The sequence below is a fragment of the Moschus berezovskii genome, chromosome 27 (assembly GCF_049115385.1).
Source record: "Moschus berezovskii isolate FMDL1 chromosome 27, NW_MosBer_1.0, whole genome shotgun sequence".
NCBI classification, from domain to species: Eukaryota; Metazoa; Chordata; class Mammalia; order Artiodactyla; family Moschidae; genus Moschus; species Moschus berezovskii.
Genome location: NC_142486.1, coordinates 11618931 through 11638883, shown reverse-complemented (window position 1 = coordinate 11638883; position 19953 = coordinate 11618931). Strand labels below are relative to the sequence as shown.

The window sequence follows — 19953 nt, the reverse complement described above, 5'->3', positions numbered from 1 at the left end:
TACTTTGGCCACCTCATGCGACGAGTTGACTCACTGGAAAAGACTCTGATGCTGGGAAGGATTGGGGGCGGGAGGAGAAGGGGACGACAGAGAATGAGATGGCTGGATGGCATCACCGACTCTGTGGACATGAGTTTGAGTGAACTCTGGGAGTTGGTGATGGACAGGGAGGCCAGGCGTGCTGTGATTCATGGGGTCGCAAGGAGTCGGACACGACTGAGCAACTGAACTGAACTGAACAAGACATGAGACAATGGGGAATCAATCTTTCATGGCATTTTTCATTCATCTTCACACATCTTTATATAATGTTTTATATACATTACATACATACACTAGGTAATAAACACTCTTTTTTATCACTTATGATGTTTTAATGGTTTGTTGTTCTTTAGTTGCTAAATTGTGTCCAACTCTTTTGCAATCCCATGGGCTGCAGTCCACCAGGCTCCTCCATCCATGGGATTTTCCAGGCAACAAAACTGGAGTGGGTTGCTATTTCCTTCTCCAGGGGATCTTCCTGACCCAGGGATAGAACCTATATCTCCTGCATTGGCAGGTGGATTCTTTACCACTGTGCCACCTGGGAAGCCCATTCTACTGGTGAAAGTGAAGTTGCTCAGTTGTGTCCAACTCTGCAACACCATGGACTGTAGCCTACCAGGCTCCTCCGTCCATGGGATTTTCCAGGCAAGAACACTGGAATGGGTTGCCATTTCCTTCTCCAGGAGATCTTCCCAACCCAGGGATTGAACCTGAGTCTCCGGCATTGTAGGTAGATGCTTTACCATCTGGGCCACCAGGGATCCAAATTACAATAAGGCTAGGCCAACAAAAAGATAATATCTACAAACAATAGAAGTTTTTTACTTTGCCTTTCCAAATGGTATCTGTAAGTTCGCGGAAACGGGCGTCTCAAGCTGTAAGGAAATAACCCAGACACCAAGGGAAAGTAACAGGCTTTATTGGCAGTGCGCTCCGGGCAGAACCCACTGACTGCAAGAATGGCCTCGAGGAGTTCTGCCCCGAACAAAGGCAGGGTGCGATTTTTATGCCTTTGGGGCAGGAAGTGGTATCATATAACCTGGACAGGCCTAAGATAAGGTAAAGCTCCGGAATGCGAGATTGTGAGTGGTCAGCTAGACCGGGTTGGTCACTCTGGAGGTCAGGAAGGGGGATAGATCTCGGCAGAGGCTTATTAGTCAGAAATTCCTTAGCAGTTTGGTGGGACTTTTTCCCTCCGGAGGGGGATGGAGAAGGGAAGAAGGAGACAAGACAGCCACCGGGAAGGGGAAGCCAAGAAGGCCACCAGGGTCTGACCTTACATTCTGACCCTTTTGATAGGATAAGGGGCGACGTAGTCGTCTCCGGCTACTTCCTGCTGAAAAGGGGCGTCGTGGGGATTTGGGGTCATGGCCGGACCCCGGTGTTCCCAGGGGCTCAGGGTCTTCAGGCAGGAGTCTGGAATTGGCGGTCATCATCATTTTCTGTCTGTTGGCATTTCAGGTCATCTTTTGCAGCTGTTGGTATGTGGGCTGAAGAGCACCTTACAGTATCATCACAACTTACTGTAGTGATATAAGGTATTTCATCTCACTGAGTCTCAATTTCCTTGTTTTTAAATGGAAATAAAAGCACAGCAACATTAAAGAGACGTTAAACTAAGAGACGTGCGTGCATGCTAAGTTGCTTCAGTCATGTCTGACTCTTTGTGACCCTATGGACTGTAGCCCACCAGGCTCCTCTGTCCAGGGGATTCTCCAGGCAAGAATACCAGAGTGGGTTGTCATACCCTTCACCAGGGGATCTTCCCAACCCAGGGATCACTCCTGCATCTTCTGTGCTTCCTGCATTGCAGGCAGATTCTTTACACTGAGCCACTAGACACAGTATAGGTTAAAAGAACTAGCCCTTCAGAAGAGATGCAAAGGAATATTTTTTTCTGTTCCTATCCTGTTTGCCAAAAATATATGATTAAAGAGTTTTCTTAGGGAAACTTTTAAAAGCATAAATAATATTACAGCTGGGCTCTTTTTAAACTAACGTGCTTACATTCTGGAGATATATTTCCTATTTGCTTAATTCCAACTGGCAGCAAAGTTCCTAGTATTTGAGAACTATCTTTGATCCACAGGCCACGGGCATAAGATCTCTTGGGAATGCTTGCCAGCAGGCTAAGTAGAAGAATAAAAGAATATCTTCTGAACAATGCTCTCTGGTGAAGTGGGACTGAGTGAGCTGCAATTCACTCTGAGAAGTTCTTTGGAATTATTCTGGTAGAGGCTTGCTTGAGTGGCAGCCACTCCACTTGCTTATCTATTTCTTATCTCCTTGACTACTGAAGGGATAATGATAAGCAGCTGAGCAGCTGCTGCTGCTGCTGCTAAGTTGCTTCAGTTGTGTCCGACTCTGTGCAACCCACCCCATAGAGGGCAGCCCACCAGGCTCCCCCATCCCTGGGATTCTCCAGGCAAGAACACTGAGGTGGGCTGCCATTTTTTTCTCCAATGCATGAAAGTGAAAAGTGAAAGTGAAGTCGCTCAGTCGTGTCTGACTCTTAGCGACCCCATGGACTGCAGCCTACCAGGCTCCTCCATCCATGGGATTTTCCAGGCAAGAGTACTGGAGTGGGGTGCCATTGCCTTCTCCGGAGCAGCTGCTAGGTACTAGTAAAAGATTCCATTTACAGGGTATAGAGAAAAAGGAACTCTCTTACACTGTTGGTGAGAATGTAAATGGATACACCACTACGGAGAACAGTTTGGAGGTTCCTTAAAAAATAAAAATAGAACAACCATATGACCCAGCATATGGAGAGATAAGAAAGCCTTCCTCAGTGATCAATACAAAGAAATAGAGGAAAACAACAGAAACAGAAAGACTAGAGATCTCATCAAGAAAATTAGAGATACCAAGGGAACACTGCAGGCACAGATGGGCTCAATAAAGGACAGAAATGGCACGGGCCTAACAGAAGCAGCGGAGAAGGCAATGGCAAGCCACTCCAGTACTCTTGCCTAGAAAATTCCATGGATGGAGGAGCCTGGTAGGCTGCAGTCCGTGGGGTCGCTAAGGGTCGGACACGACTGAAGTGACTTAGCAGCAGCAGCAGCAACAGAAACAGAAGATACTAAGAACATGTGGCAAGAATACACAGAAAGTGAAAGTCGTTCAGTCGTGTCCGACTCTTTCCAACCCCATGGACTCTTTGGTCTATGGAGTTCTCCAGGCCAGAATAGTGGAGTGGGTAGCCTTTCCCTTCTCCAGGGGATCTTCCCAACCCAGGGATCGAACCCAGGTCTCCCACATTGCAGGCAGATTCTTTACCAGCTGAGCCATAAGGGAAGCCCAATAATACTAGAGTGGGTAGCCTATCCCTTCTCCAGCAGATCTTCCTGACCCAGGAATCACAGAAGAAATACACAAAAAAGATCTTCATGACTGAGATAATCATGATGGTATGATCACTCACCTAGAGCCAGACATCCTGGAATGCGAAGTCAAGTGGGCCTTAGGAAGTATCACTACAAATAAAGCTAGTGGAGGTGATGGAATGCCTCTACAACTGGGCCTTGTTTAGAACTTTATTTTTATATTATAGTATCTTAAGAAGAAATTCAGAAATGCTATTTTTAATAATTGAGTTCCACAGCAGTGTTCTTGCCTGGAGAATCCTGGGGACAGGGGAGCCTGGTGGGCTGCCATCTATGGGGTCGCACAGAGTCGGACATGACTGAAGCGACTTAGCAGCAGCAGCAGCATTTCCACAACTGACAGAATAGAAATAAAAGCTTTTAGATTTCTCTTTGGTCTTAAGCAACAATCTGCTTCAACTGGAATTTTGTCATTTGGTATTTTGTAATCCCAAATCCTTGAACTGACATAGTCAGTGGCTTTTCTTGGCAAGATGCCCATATGTGTAACATGACTTCCTGTCTAATATCATATAAGCTCTCAGCAGTTTTCTGTGCTCTGTAAAGTCAGCAAGCATGGAACTGCCAAAGCCCTATTTCCCTCCAATTCTTGTAAATGATGTAACTATCCCACAGCCTAACACTGGTGTCAACACTTAGGTTCAGAATGAGGTTAGCTAACATCTAGATTAGCTGACATCTGTGTAAGCTACAATGGATCCTTCTTTCAATCTCTTTGAATCTAGCATTTACACTTATGCACAGAGCATCTGTAATGACAATGAGCAAGGCTGGTAACGCTTGAACACTTCTGACTGCTGAGAAACAGTGTGAATTCTATTATTAAATGAGTGCCCACCCAGGGTCCTCAATGAACCAAGAATCAACATGAGAGATCTGGCAGAGAAATAGTCTGTTCACTAACATCACTTTTCTTGCCTCATAAGACAAAAGGACCTGCTGACAATTTATACAAAGAGACTATCCAAATCAGATGAATAGAAACAACAGAAATATACAGTGGACCCCTGACCAACACATTTGAACTGCGAGGGTCCACTGATAACGTTAACTTCTTTCACTAAATCTGTCCTATACTATTACAGGCCACAGATGAATCCAGAGATAGGGAAATGTAGATATGGAAGGCCACCCGTAAAATGACACAGGAACTTTCAACTGTGCAGAAGGTTGGCACTCAAACCTCTGTGTTATTCAAAGGTCAACATACTGCTTATATGTGCAAGACATCATTGAGCACCTTACTTATTTTCTCTCTTACTCAATTTTCACAGAACATCATTGCATCCATCAACTGATAAATGGATAAACAAGGTGGTGTATCTATACAATGGAGTGTAATTTGGCAATAAAAACATGGACGAAACCCTGAAGATAATATACTAAATGAAAGAAGATAGTCACAAAGCATGACATCGTGTATGATTCCATTTACATAAAATGTGGAGGACAGGCAAATCTCAGACAGAATGGAGATTAACAGTTGCCTAGAGCTGGGGAACTAAGGGAGGAATTGGGAACGGACTCCTATCAGTTTCTTTTGAGGGTGATAAAGTGCTCTAAAATTGATTGTGGTGCCAGCTGCAATATACTAAGATTACTATACACTTTAAATTGGTGTATTTTATGGTATGTTAAATATATATCCATTAAAGTGTTTCTAAAAACTGTGAAATAGGCATCATTACCTCTGTTTTGCAGACAAAGGAAGCAAACCTCAGAGACACACCTTGCAGAGCAGAAATTTAGAAAACCAGGTCAGTTGAGCCCAAATACCAAGTTTGTAAACTGCTTCTCAGAATACTTAGGATGCTAAGAAAGGGTGGAGATCTAAATATCCATCAGATTCTATCACCAAAATCAATGATTTGTGGTCCTCAAACATCTCTATTACTACCAATGTCTATTCTTTTCAATATTTATTTCTACTTGAATACCTCCCAGAATATTGGAAATAAAAGCAAATATAAACAAATGGGACCTAATTAAAATTAAAAGCTTCTGCACAGCAAAGGAAACTATAAGCAAGGTGAAAAGACAGCCTTGAATACCATGAAGTGTGATCTGTAAGGGTTAAGACAAAATACATGACAAAGTATAGTCAAAGCTATGGTTTTTCTAGTGGTCATGTACGGATTTGAGAGTTAGACCATAAAGAAGAACTGATGGTTTCAAACTGTAGTGTTGGAGAAGACTCTTGAGAGTCCCCTGCACTGCAAAGAGAGCAAACCTGTCAATCCTAAAGGAAATCAACCCTGAATATTCAGTGGAAGAACTGTTGCTGAAGCTGAATCTCCAATACCTTGACCATCTGATGCGAAGAACTGACTCATTGGAAAAGACCCTGATGATGGGAAAGATTGAGGGCAGGAAAAGAAGGGGGTGACAGAGGATGAGATGATTGGATGGCATCATCGACTCAATGGACATGAATTAGAGCTAACTCCAGGAGGTGAGGACAGAAGAGCCAAGTAGGCTATAGTCCATGGGGTCACCCAGAGTTGGATGTGACTTAGCAACTGAACAATATTTATATAATTAAATGCCTTCATCCAAAAAGTTTCATCCAATAAAACAGTGCCTTTCCAAGTCTCCAAATCAAAGTCTAAAAAGCTACCAAAAGATTACCTTTCCCCCAAATGATTCAAAAAAAAAAAAAGATGCAACATGAATAAAGTAGGTGACCATCCAGTCCAGCAGCCCCAATGCCCTCTTTCTGTAACTCAGATACTATCCCCAGACTCAATGCTCCTTACCCATATAGTTTTTAAAAGTCAATATAATGCCCTAAATATTAATGCCTTCTATAATCTTCTACAGAGATAAAATAGTTTTCTAAACAATGCACATGAGTCCAATCACAAAAACAGCCATGCTGAAAGAAGCCCTGAATACACACCTGTGGTCTGGATCTAAGAACAGGCCACTTTCCTGAACATGCCCCAAAAAACCCTACCCGAAGCAGATATGTAAAGCTGAGTGTCTTCACTTATAAAACAAGAAAAGCATTTTATTAAGCATATTCTATAGACTAACACTTTCAGCTTGGGGGGCTGGAATTATTCTTAGAGAGCTGAAGTCAACATTTCACGTCCATTTGTTCCACTCCATCCTATCACTGTTAAAGAACTGTTACTGGTTGTGGGAGCATTCCTTCCCCCCATGTCAGAGTCTGGTTTTGGTATACACACTTGCACTGACTCTATAATCTTCACCTGGCCTTCATTTTTAATCTATAAAATGACATGAGCTGTAGAATCCCCTGCACTTTTTGTTCAGGATGAGCTACTCACCTATTCCAACAAAAATCCAATTATTCAGAACAACTTAATCAGCACTTTCACATCACCAGTTCATATACTCATTTTGATTAATGATCCATACTTTTCCCCCCGTGAGTACCATCCTTACTTACTGTAATCTTTCTTAAAATAGTATACGTCCGTACATGTTAACTTCCCTATGTTTCCAAACTCTTCTAGGTTCTTTTGTATTGTTTTCTCTCCACTTGGTGATCTAAACGCTGTCTTAGCCTATTCATGCTGCTGTAAAAAAAAATGCCACAGACTGCATAGCTTATAAACAACAAGCATGTATTTCTAAGGTCTAAAGCCTGGAAAGTCCAGGATCAAGGTGCCAGCACAGCTGTGTTTTGGTGAGTGCCTTCTTCTAGGTTACAGGCTTTTTGTTCAATTCCCACGTGATGAAAGGCATTAGGTATCTCTCTGGAGCTTCTTTTATAAAGCATTCATAAAATACCCATGAGAGTTCCACCCTCATGACTTACATGCCTTGCAAAGACCCCCACCAACTAATACCATCACCTTTAGGGTTAGGATTTCAACATATGAATTTTGGAGACACACACATTTTAAGACCATGGAAGATATCTCGCCTATTTTTTCTTAATAAACGGACAGTTTCTTCTCTTGCAAACTTGTAATTAAAGTTTTCCAATGAAGTTGACAATAAAAATGACACACTCACTGAAAACTCTGACGGACATCAGGGAATAATGATCACTGAGAAAAGAAATGTTTTATTGTAACAGGAATCAATGTTACTAAGGTATCTAATAAATGGCTATGATTTTAAAATATTGGGCTGGCCAAAACTTTCATTCAGGATTTTTACAAAAAAAACCCCAAACATTTTGGTCAACCCAATACTTACACTAATAGATCCTAGATGCATAAAAAACTGGTTTTAGAAGAACAGTAAATATGTCAATGGACCTCCCACTTACACAACAATTTTGAGACTGCACCACTCTGCCTTTGAAGCTTAACTGTTATAGGAAGAAGTGATAGCAAGACCAGTAGTCTTTTGCTTAGGCTGACAGATGAAGATACACTTGAAAATAAGAAAGCTGGTATTTATAAAAGACATACTACGTGCCAGGCACTGTTCTAAAGACTACATACATAATAATCAATTTAATCCTTACTAGGAGCCTGGACGGAGAAAGCAATGGCAAGCCACTCCAGTACTCTTGCCTATAAAATCGCATGGACAGGGTAGCCTGGTAGGCTGCAGTCCATGGGGTCACTACTAGTTGGACACGACTGAGCGACTTCACTTTCACACATTGGAGAAGGAAATGGCAACCCACTCCAGTGTTCTTGCCTGGAGAATCCCAGGGACGGCAGAGCCTGGTTGGCTGCCATCTATGGAGTCGCACAGAGTCGGACACGACTGAAGCGACTTAGCAGCAGCAGCAGTAGGAGCCTGGAACAGAGAAGGCAATGGCACCCCACTCCAGTGTTCTTGCCTGGAGAATCCCAGGGACGGGGGAGCCTGGTGGGCTGCCGTCTATGGGGTCGCACAGAGTTGGACACGACTGAAGTGACTTAGCAGCAGCAGCAGCAGGAGCCTGGAATGTAGATAACTGTATTAATCTCAGTTAAAAGACATCCTTACATTTCAAAGTTCATGCATATGCATGAAGCACATGTGCTCTGCGTGGGCACATACGAATGCAACACAAACACACATCAGTGGAACTGTGTGCTGCGTGTGTACATATACACATGTGTGGATAAATGTACAAATAGATTTGGCTAGGGAAAGAAAACATACATATGGTCCCAACTTAAAGATTGGGATTTGAAAGATTTTTCAATCAGTGCACTCGATAGCCATATCTTTCTTCTAGTCAATAAATACAGAAAAATAATTCTAGTGTTGGTTTTTCATTGGCAAGTATATTAGAAGATTAAATTGTTGACATATGCAAACTGATTTTCACAGCTCCAGTTGACTGATAGCTTTAGACACAAGTCACGAAATGTTTTTGTTGTGACTACTGTCATATAGAAAGTCATACAAATCATGCAGAAATCACCAGTCAAAATATGCTATACTTGCCACTGCCAAAATGACTGGCTACCACAGCTTACTTACTGCTGGGACTGCAGCCTGAGGCGGGACAGTGGAGTGAAGTGGGGAAGGGGTAAAGAACAAAGCCCTTTCTCCTGGCAGGTTCCCCGGATCTCAGCCAAGCTCTTGCAGGTGCCAGGGTGTCTGCCTCAGATGTGGGAATAATCATTTATGGTGGGTTTTCATTATAAAACAAAAAAGTTATCACTGATGCAGGACAAGTATATAAGTGCCCTTACAGTTTCAACCTAATTATGGCAATATCACCTCTCTTTAAAAATAAAAGTAGCCCAACAACTTATCCCTGGATAACCAACTACTATAAAATCTGGGTGAAAACCTGGGCACAAAGCAAAATCAAATGTACATAAATGGTAGCACACCAAATTGTATATAGTTATTGCTGATGTTTGGAAGATAAATTTTTCCATTCATTTATTCGACTAAAATTTTTTGCATGCTTGCTCTGTGTCAGCGATGTCGGATGTTGCTCTGGGTGCTGGGGGGACAGCAAAGAAGAAGGATCTGTTCTCATGCCCCAGTGTTCCAGTGTGAGAGGCAGACCAGAAACAGGTACAGAAAACAATTGCAGACACTGATCTGAAGAAACCAGAATAACACACTGTAGTGAGAGGAGCATTCTGAAAAGTGTGAAGCAAAGTATGATCATCAAGTGTAAATGTTCTGCATGTTCTCACAACCATCAGTTTCTCAGGAATCCCTAGTGTAAGCTGGTTCCTGTTTCTCTTCTCTCTTTTTTTAATGTCTTTCCCTAAAAGCCATACACGATGATGTATAGAGCAAAGTTTGGCACATTAAATAGGACATTTTAACAATAAAAATAAAGTTCAGTTCAGTCGCTCAGTCGTGTCCGACTCTCTGTGACCCCATGAATCAAGATTGCTGGGAGAAATATCAATAACCTCAGATATGCAGATGACACCACCCTTATGGCAGAAAGTGAAGAGAAACTAAAAAACCTCTTGATGAAAGTAAAAGAGGCGAGTGAAAAGGTTGGCTTGAAGCTCAACATTCAGAAAACAAAGATCATGGCATCTGGTCCCATCACTTCATGGGAAATAGATGGAAAAACAGTGGAAACAGTGTCAGACTTCATTTTTTGGGGCTCCAAAATCACTGCAGATGCTGACTGTAGCCATGAAATTAAAAGACCCTTACTCCTTGGAAGGAAAGTTATGACCAACCTAGATAGCATATTAAAAAGCAGAGACATTACTTTGCCAACAAAGGTCTGTCTAGTCAAGGCTATGGTTTTTCCCGTGGTCATGTATGGATGTGAGAGTTGGACTGTGAAGAAAGCTGATCGCCGAAGGATTGATGCTTTTGAACTGTGGTGCTGGAGAAGACTCTTGAGAGTCCCTTGTACTGCAAGGAGATCCAACCAGTCCATTCTAAAGGAGATCAATCCTGGGTGTTCATTGGAAGGACTGATGCTAAAGCTGAAACTCCAATACTCTGGCCACCTCATGCGACGAGTTGACTCACTGGAAAAGACTCTGATGCTGGGAAAGGTTGGGGGCGGGAGGAGAAGGGGACGACAGAGAATGAGATGGCTGGATGGCATCACCGCCTCTACGGACATGAGTTTGAGTGAACTCCGGGAGTTGGTGATGGACAGGGAGGCCTGCAAATAAGGTAAGCAACCACAAATAGCAACCCTGAGTCAGGACTAAGACGAAGCATTTAATCCACCCAGTTCATCCAGTCTGGCCCAACTCTTTTTCCTGCAGAAACTCTAGTGTTGTGGGAGACTGTCATTTCTCAGTTTTTCAAAAATACCATATTTAACTCCTCCCAAAATAATCCCTCTTATAACTGAGGTTAACCCAAGACCACTGTCAATTACACACTTCCATGCATGATCACTAAAATGGCTACTACAAACAGAGGTTTGAAAAGTTTAATAAAACATCAAAAATAAATTCCTCAGGCATCTGCCTTGCGGCACACAAATTTCCTGGAAGGTCTATACAGTGTAGTGGAGCTGCTGGTATTATACAGACTTCAAAAACTTACCATTTGCTTGGAATTCATCTCACCCTACCCAGTTCCAAATGTTCAGCAGAAAACACCTCATCAGAAATAGTGACGATCAGAATGAAACTTTCAGAGATGCTCTACACAAAGACAGGAAAATCTTCTGAGGTGGACAGGATCAGCTCAAGGGGAAGATAAAACTGGAACTGAGACCCATGTGGATAATTACTATTTTTCCTCTTGGATAGATGTGGCATTCTGTGGTTTTGTATAGATGTGGCATTCATGTGTCTCTCCCAAGTCGTCAGATACTTTCAGATCACTCTGAGCTTTAACTCAAAGGGGAAACAGTGATAGTGGAACTTACTGATGCCACTCAGAGGACAGCAGGCACCAATTCGGTCCTGAAATTACCTTAACTTGGGAGATCTAACCTCCACAACAACAAATTTGATATGTGTAAGTATATACAGATAAAGATATATAAAAACACAAGCGTGAGCATGTGTGTGTATGTGTCCATTCCCTTCACAGGAGTCATTCCCTGATTGGGCCATGACACAAGTCATCCATTTTCTCTTGCACAATCCTTCTCTTGACCAAATAAGGTCCGCTGTGCATAGTTTCCCCAAGGTCCTGACTGGTCAGTTTGCAAGTTTCCCCTCACTCTTAACTCGAGCACCGTTACTGGTTCCTCCATCAAAGATATCTACCCTCAGCTTCCTAGGAAGCTCCTGAGCTTCTCTCCATCCTCACTGCTCCTCTGCTGGTTCAGGCCACCATCACCTCTCAGCTGGACCAGAGCAACCACCTCCTGACTGCACTCTCTACGTGTACTCTCGCCTTGTGAGTCATCAGAAACGCCTTTTCAAAACTCTCATCTTACTATATCAGTCTCATGGTTCTAATCACTTTAATGCTTGCCTTGCCCTTAATTCTTAACATTTAATGTTCTCCCCAATATGTATTTTTTTTTCCATACTATCAAGCAGTTAGCTAAATTCTGAACTCTCTACCTGGAGATAATGTCAGATCCCACAAGCTAAGAGCTCAGTCCCACAAAACTGGCCCCTCCCCATTAGATGCCAGTTTTAAGTGCAGGCTGTTACCTGTGCTTCTGACCAACTGGCTATAGATTGGAGGATCTCATAATTCTCCTTGGGTTCAATTAACTTGCTAGGGTGACTCAAAGAATACACAGAAACACATGCATCTGTCTATTTTAAAGGATATTATAAAAGATACAGACAAACAGACACACAGGGCATGGTCTGTGGGAATGGGCTGGGAGTTCCCATGTTCTCTCTGGGCACACGCTCCTCCCCACATCTCCACACGCTCACCTATCCAGAAGCTCTTTGAAACTCCACCTTTTGAGTTTTTATGGCTGGAGGCTTCACTGCACAGATACAATTGAGTAAATTACTGGCCTTGGTGGATGAACTCAATCCCCAGCCCCTCTCTCTTCCCAAGGTCCTAGAGCAAGACTACAGTTTGGAAATCTCTAATCATATGGTTCACTCCCCTGGCAAGGAGCCCCATCCTTTGATTACCTATGGGCTTTCCAAAATTAACATAAACAAGATACCTTTATCACTGTCATCACTGAGAAAATTCCAAGGGTTTAAGGAGCTCTGTGGCCAGGAATGGAACACAGACCAAATACATCTCTCTTACGAATCACAAAGTTCTTTAATCCCTTACATTTCTATGTCCCACGTCCTTGAAGTAGGACCTGCAGAGCCATCCTGACCCGGCCTCTGCCATCCTCACTCTATATGACACACTCTCTTTCATTCTCTCCATCCCATCTAACAGCTGTTTCTCAAAACAGCCATATTCTCTACAGCCTGCCGGCCACTGCACATGCTGGAATGTGTCTGTCCAGGTACATTACCTAGAGAGCAGGTAGGCACCTGTGTTTATGTCTCAACCAGAAGGATATTTTCTCAGCAAAGCCTTCCCCTTGTCTGGGCTAATTTACCCTTTTCCAGGCTCCCATAGAATTCATCCTACTTCAAAGGACTTATCAACTGTCTGCCTGTCTCACGAGGAGGGAAACAGAGGTTAGGAATCCGAGGTCGTCCTTCTCATGTCTGAATCATGATTCTACTATTTATAAACTGTAAGATCTTGAGCAAGGTATGCAACCTCTCTGTGCCTCAGTTTCCTCATCTCTGAAAGAGATAATAGTAATACCAACCTCACAAGTTTGTTACAGTTGAATGGCATCATCGACTCAATGGACATGAGTTTGAGCAAACTCCAGGAGACAATGAAGTACAGGGAAGACTGGTGTGCTGCAGTCCATGGGGTCCCAAAGAGTCGGACACAACTTAGTGACTGAACAACAACAACAAGTTTGTTATGAAAATTAAAGTGGATTAAAAGCGTTTAGAATATAATTTTGCATACAGTAAGCACTTTGCATACAGTAAAGTGTTTAGAATATAACTTTGCATAAAGTTAGAATATAACTTTGCATGCAGTAAGTAAAGAAATATCCACTGGTGGTATTACTATTTCTGTTATTGTTTGTGACAGTAACAGCCTTGTTCAACCTCTGAACCCTGATACATGATATACAGATAACAACTGACCCTAATTCCATTTCAGCATTTTCCTTCCATATGGTTACAATAGGGTATAGAGATTTACACTATAAAGCTAGAAGAAAATGAACAATCATCAATTAATATTCCCTTAATTCCCAAGCTCTACCTTATGCTGATTGCAGCCATGAAATTAAAAGACGCTTACTCCTTGGAAGGAAAGTTATGACCAACCTTGATAGTATATTAAAAAGCAGAGACATTACTTTGCCAACAAAGGTCCGTCTAGTCAAGGCTATGGTTTTTCCCATGGTCGTGTATGGATGTGAGAGTTGGACTGTGAAGAAAGCTGATCGCCGAAGAATTGATGCTTTTGAACTGTGGTGTTGGAGAAGACTCTTGAGAGTCCCTTGTACCGCAAGGAGATCCAACCAGTCCATTCTAAGGGAGATTGATCCTGGGTGTTCATTGGAAGGACTGATGCTAAAGCTGAAACTGCAATACTTTGGCCACCTCATGTGACGAGCTGACTCACTGGAAAAGACTCTGATGCTGGGAAAGGTTGGGGGCAGGAGGAGAAGGGGACGACAGAGAATGAGATGGCTGGATGGCATCACCGACTCTGTGGACATGAGTTTGAGTGAACTCCAGGAGTTGGTGATGGACAGGAAGGCCTGGCGTGCTGTGATTCATGGGGTCGCAGAGAGTCAGACACGACTGAGCGACTGAACTGAACTGAACCTTATGCAAATGAGAAGACTGCATCCAGAGAAGACACATCACTTTATCCTTAAGAGTGAGCCATAACTGTGTAAGTTTTGCCTGTCTCTTCATTGAGTGAAAGGGTTAAACAGGTGTGTGACTTTAAATTATATAAATTTCATCCAATATTTATCTGCTTAGAGGTGTTCCTTAGTATTTCCTTAGCTTTGGCAGGGAAGACTATGGACCAAAGACCTCACTTCACACAGATAGTGTTTCATGAGAGCATATCAAGTTTATACCTTCTAGGATGTGAGTGGGCTAAACCTGCCCCAGCAGCTACAGTGAGACTGGGGAGACTCAGGCAAAGATGGAAGGATGTGTGTTCAGCCCGGGGACCCAACTAGGTAGTGTAAATTGCTGAAGCCAGCTTTTACTTTTTTTTTCCCCTTGGAAACAAGAATAGTGTTTTTTGGGTTCTTTTTTTAATAGTTTACGCTAAAAGAGAGCTTGCCACTTAATGATGCTTCTTTTTAAATATTTCTTTGAAGCAAAGATACCTATCTTTCAAACTGAATGGGAAAAAAGAGGGTTGAACTTAGTCCTTGAATTGTCCACCAGATTCATTCTTCATAGGATGAATCTTCAACAAACTAAGCCTAGAGGGCTGGTAGGTGTCACCTGCATTTATAGGTAAGAAAATTGACATAGATGTTAAAGATAAAATGAGGTGATGGTTGTACAAGCTGGTTCTTTTTGCTACGCAACTACAGTATATTACTATAAAACCCAAAATCTATAAATTGGATTTACGTAAATCACACTTACCCATAATAGTATGTTCCAGCTGAAAACATGATCTGCTGTTCCCACTACCCTTGCAATCATCTGTCAGCAAGCCCCGTCATTTCTTTCTTTGAAGAATGGTAACTTCCTAAGGTACTATTCCCCATCCTCTCCACTGTGACCACAGCAGGCTTACCTCAGCAGTCTCCTTTGGCTGGTCTTGAACTCTCCTTTCTAACCATCCCACATATTTCTGTCTTATTCAACTACTCGACTACCTATAACCGATCCCCATTCCTTAGCCTGAAACCCTCTCCCTGACCTGTGTATCTTATCCAACCTGCTTTCAACCCACCCATCTCATGCCCCATCTACTTACTCCTTCACTCCAGTGGCCCTTCCATTTCCCTCACCACATGCCCACACACACACACATCCACCACACTCCATGCTCACTGCTCTTCCCTGGGTTAGCTTGTAGATTTTTTCTCTCCGTAGCACCACCTCCTCCCGATCAGAGAGGTTACTCAGCTCTCCCCAGTTTCCATCAAGTTTGGGTTCATTGCTGCACTTGCAGACTCTTTCAGGACAAGGTCATGTCTTGAGATTTATTTATATTCCCACAATGCTAAGTACAATAAAGCATCAAACATATGACTCACTAATCCATATTCTTCTGTAAAAGTAAAAAGGGTCAATGGTCTTTAAAAAATGATATTTTCCTCCTGTGACAGCAGAAGCAAAAATAAGAAGAGGTCTATATGACCCATAAGAGTCAAGGAAGCTTCCTGGAGCATAGTAAAGTGTAAGCATTGAATCTAGAGCTTCCCAGACAAGCAAAAAAGCAGTGAAAAGAGGCAGGCAGAAAGACAAAGAAAGAGGTAGCAGCTAGGAAGACGAATGTTGGAGAGAATGAGTCTTATATTTGATGAAACCAAAGGATCTTTCATGATTAGGCTAATCAGGACTGCTGCTGCTGCTGCTGCTAAGTCACTTCAGTCGTGTCCGACTCTGTGTGACCCCATAGACGGAAGCCCCCCAGGCTCCCCTGTCCCTGGGATTCTCCAGGCAAGAACACTGGAGTGGGTTGCCATTTCCTTCTCCAATGTGTGAAAGTGAAAAGTGAAAGTGAAGTCGCTCAGTCATGTCCGACCCTTAGCGACCCCATGGACTGCAGCCTACCAGGCTCCTCCATCCATGGGATTTTCTAGGCAAGAGTACTGGAGTGGCTTGCCATTGCCTTCTCCGCTAATCAGGACTAGAATTCTAAAATTTGCATCTGTAAATAATGAGGAGGGTATTATAGGTTCAAGAGTTCAAGGAAGGGCTTCAAGGAGATTAATCCTAGAGCAGTGAAAAATACATTGAGCAGGAGAATCACGAAGGCACAGAATCCTTCAAAGAAATTTCTGAACTATTCAAGACACGGATGAATTTCTTACCCCAAAATCCCTCTTCATTTCCCCTACCCAACACATCATGGTAATAAGAGTCCTCCAGTGCACACTGCCTCTCCTTGCCACATCCCATCTCAGTTTCTGAAGGTAGGAACAAAGACCCATGACCGGGGAGATGGAGGCTTTACCGTGACACACAGAAAGGGCACAGAAATAGCAGGCAGGAGAGGACCTTGAAGCGCTCTGTAAACTGGCAGATGGCATCACAGCATTCTCCTCAGAGATGTAAAGCTATTTCCTGGCAGAAACGCCGTTACCAGATGAAATAGTGACGATAGTAAAAAGAAGCCTGAAATTGTACACAGGGACATGAAAAGGGATGATAAGCCTTCTTCCTTCTCAGTGTGGAAGAGTCCATACTTCTGGGTCCCCCCAGAGAAAGAACTTCCAAAGTTTTTCTACTTATGTCACTCAAGAATTTCTTCAGTGTCTGAGATTTCATCAACTATAATCTAAATGTTTGTACTTTAAAAGCATCCAGATTTAACAGGTTTTTTTTTTTTTCCTTTCTGTTCAGACAGACTCTCTCATGTCTCCTTGCAAATATCCTTGTCCAAACAGACTTGGAAGGCAGCTAAACCACACTGTTTCATGAGTCAGCACAATGGAATCAACAAATGGTTAGTCCTCAGTAGCATGAAACAGCCTGGGAAAACAGGGACCCAAGTTCCAGACCAAACTTCTTCCCCAGACACACCCATTTCTTCGTCTCTATCTGTAATAGGTTCATTTGTGGGCAAAGTAGTTAAACTAACTTGCTTCAATTTCCAACTTCCAGACTTCTCCCCAGTTTTGTAGCAAAGCAAGATGGGAAACAGCCTATCCAATGTCAGGAACAACCTGGAAGGAGACTGGCTTTTGAGAGTCTCCATATGGACATGCGTTTGGGTGAAGTCTGGGAGTTGGTGATGGGCAGGGAGGCCTTACGTGCTGCGGTTCATGGGGTCGCAAAGAGTCGGACACGACTGAGCAACTGAACTGAATTGCCTTGTGTCTTCTCACAAAAAGCCATGTGGTAATTCTACATCACACACAGCTCCTAAAGAAAGGAAGAAAGGTGACTAGAATGCTCAGGTTTACGAATCTAATCTACACTTTCATATTTTAAGTAAAAGTCTGTTTCACCTAGTAGATTCTCACATTGGCATTCTGGGCACTGATACCCATTCTATAGATAGTGGCTTCATTGTTGGATACAACTGTATGCAAATTGACCCTGACAGTCCCTAGGAAAACAAAAACCGCAAGTAGTCAAAAAGATATGTGTGGGTCCCAAAGGACAAAGTTCACAGATGGTGCAAGGCCAGAGGAAAAGGCAGACAGACGGACCGAGGTAGACCAGAGGCCTACAAAGAGGAACTGTAGGAAGAGAGACCCTCGTTCCTTCCTGCAGAAGTTATGCTGTCAGTTGGCTGAAATTGCAGAAGTGCTACGACTTCCTCTACTGGGATGAAGAAAATCCAGGTGAAGCTCTCTCCAGAAATGCTCAGGAAAGGACAAGTATTTCCACCCTGTGGTCTTGCGTAATTAGTTCCCAAATGGTGAATACACAGAACTCACTGTTATGTTATTCGGTGCTGCACAAATTCAGACGAGCTTCTTGTGATTGGATTTCTAGACACAAGAGCTAAATAACAGTCTGTTCCATTCTGAGCAGATATTAGCTGGCCCTTAATGCTGGTCCCACTCTGCATCTACACGATCATGGGACACAGCCTTACTCAAGCTTGGATTAGAGGGTTTCATGGCCATAATGGCTAAATCAGGTCAACATTTATAATACTCAAAGTATCCAAGAAATCTCTGTGCCCAGTCCAGTTCTGTTCTGGACTCTAAATTCAAAATTTTACACTGAAATTTACTTACTAATACTAAAAAGCAGAGACATCACTTTGTTGACAAACAGCCATACAGTCAAAGCTATGGTTTTTCCAGTAGCCATGCATGGATGTGAGAGTTAAACCACAAAGAAGGCTGAGCACTGAACAATTGATGCTTTCAAACTGTGGTGCTAGAGAAGACTCTTGAAAGTCACCTGGACAGCAAGGCAATCAAACCTGTCAATCTTAAAGGAAAACAACCTTGAATGTTCACTGGAAGGACTGATGAGCTAAAGCTTCAATGTTTGAGCCGCCTGATGCAAAGAGCCACCTCACTGGAAAAGACTCTGATGCTGGGAAAGATTGAGGTCAGGAGGAAAAGGGGGTGACAGAGGATGGAATGGTGGGATGGCATCACTGACTCAGTGGACATGAATCTGAGCAAACTCTGGGAGAAGGTGAAGGACAGGGAAGCCTGGCATGCTGCAGTTCATGGGGTCACAAAGAGTCAGACATGACTTAGTGACTGAAAATGACAACTTTCTGATAAACACAGACTCCACAGGCACTTTAAACTCAGCATCCTCAAACTGAAGCATCATACTTCCTTCAAACCTGCTGTGCCCTATTTCCTTTGTAAAAGTATCAAGTTCTTCAGGAGTTTCAACTGAGAACCCCAGACCCTCCTTCCTTACTATCTTCTTTTCTCACTAATTTAATATACAGCTGTTAGCCAAGTCCTGTCTTTAAGATTTCTAACTATCTCTAAGCCCCTTTCTGCCCTTAACTACTCCATCTGAACTCAGGACCCTGTCTTTCTTTATAAGTCCAAAAACTCTCCATGCCACAAATTTCCCAACATAACAACTTTGCATTCCCCCAACTTCTACCACTTTTTATATAGTCTTAGTCTCCAGGTTGCTGCCAGAATAATGCTTCTTGAAAATAACTATCTGGAAAGGTTACTCATCTGCTTTAATATTCTATGATGATTCCTTATGGCCTGCAGCCTACAAAACCAGGGCCCAGCCTAGGTCCATGAAGCTTGATTCAAGCCACATCCTCTCCTTTATCTTGACCCCAGCGACACATAAGTCATACTCTCCAAGCTATACTTAACCTCATATCCCACCTGAGAGGATGCTCTGCTTGACACACATCATCAGAGATCTCCCCTTCCTCTTGGTTCTCAGAGTCCTTTAGGCACACAGCTACTAAGGTCCTGATTATTTTCAGTATTTGCATATCTTTCTATTTACAGAAACAATGGGTTCCTAGAGGAAGACCTTCCTTGGGCATCTTTAGTGACTGCTTAACAAACATGTTTGTTTTTCTGTTTTTTTAAGGAGGAAGAGTTCAGGGTTCACACATATATCTGATCAAAGAAAATTAAAACTTCTCATTCAGAAATGGCAGAAACTCAAAAGGGAATGCCCATCATGGCAGCGGATAACAGGTCCACAGACTGTTCCCTTTCTACAGGTACAGAAGCACATCAGTTTAGGTCACTGGCAAGCGTAGCTGGGCAAAAGCCAACTCCCGCAGAGTGGCTGCGTTTGTCTTGCTAAGGGGTAGCAACGACAGCATCTGTCAGGACGAGACAGAACAGAGGAGCTCAGAACGAAGCAGAGCTGTAACACGATGCACCAGTATCTGGTTGGAGAGCAAACAAGGTAGGCTTTCTTCCTCTAGTACACAGCAGGCACCATGCCAAACACACACAGTGTTTGCTATTTTTGCAAGTCTAATAGGGTCTGCTGCGGGGAGGGGTGAGAGATCAGCAGTTCATAATGACTCTCATTATGTCTGGTGCATTTTGAGCCAA

At 43.0% G+C, this 19953-nt stretch overlaps 1 protein-coding gene across 8 annotated transcripts in view; it reads right to left on the bottom strand.

Moving 5' to 3' along the window:
* AUTS2 (activator of transcription and developmental regulator AUTS2) overlaps nucleotides 1-19953 on the bottom strand; it is a 1225668-nt gene that overhangs the window by 865222 nt on the left and 340493 nt on the right. The window lies entirely within an intron of this gene.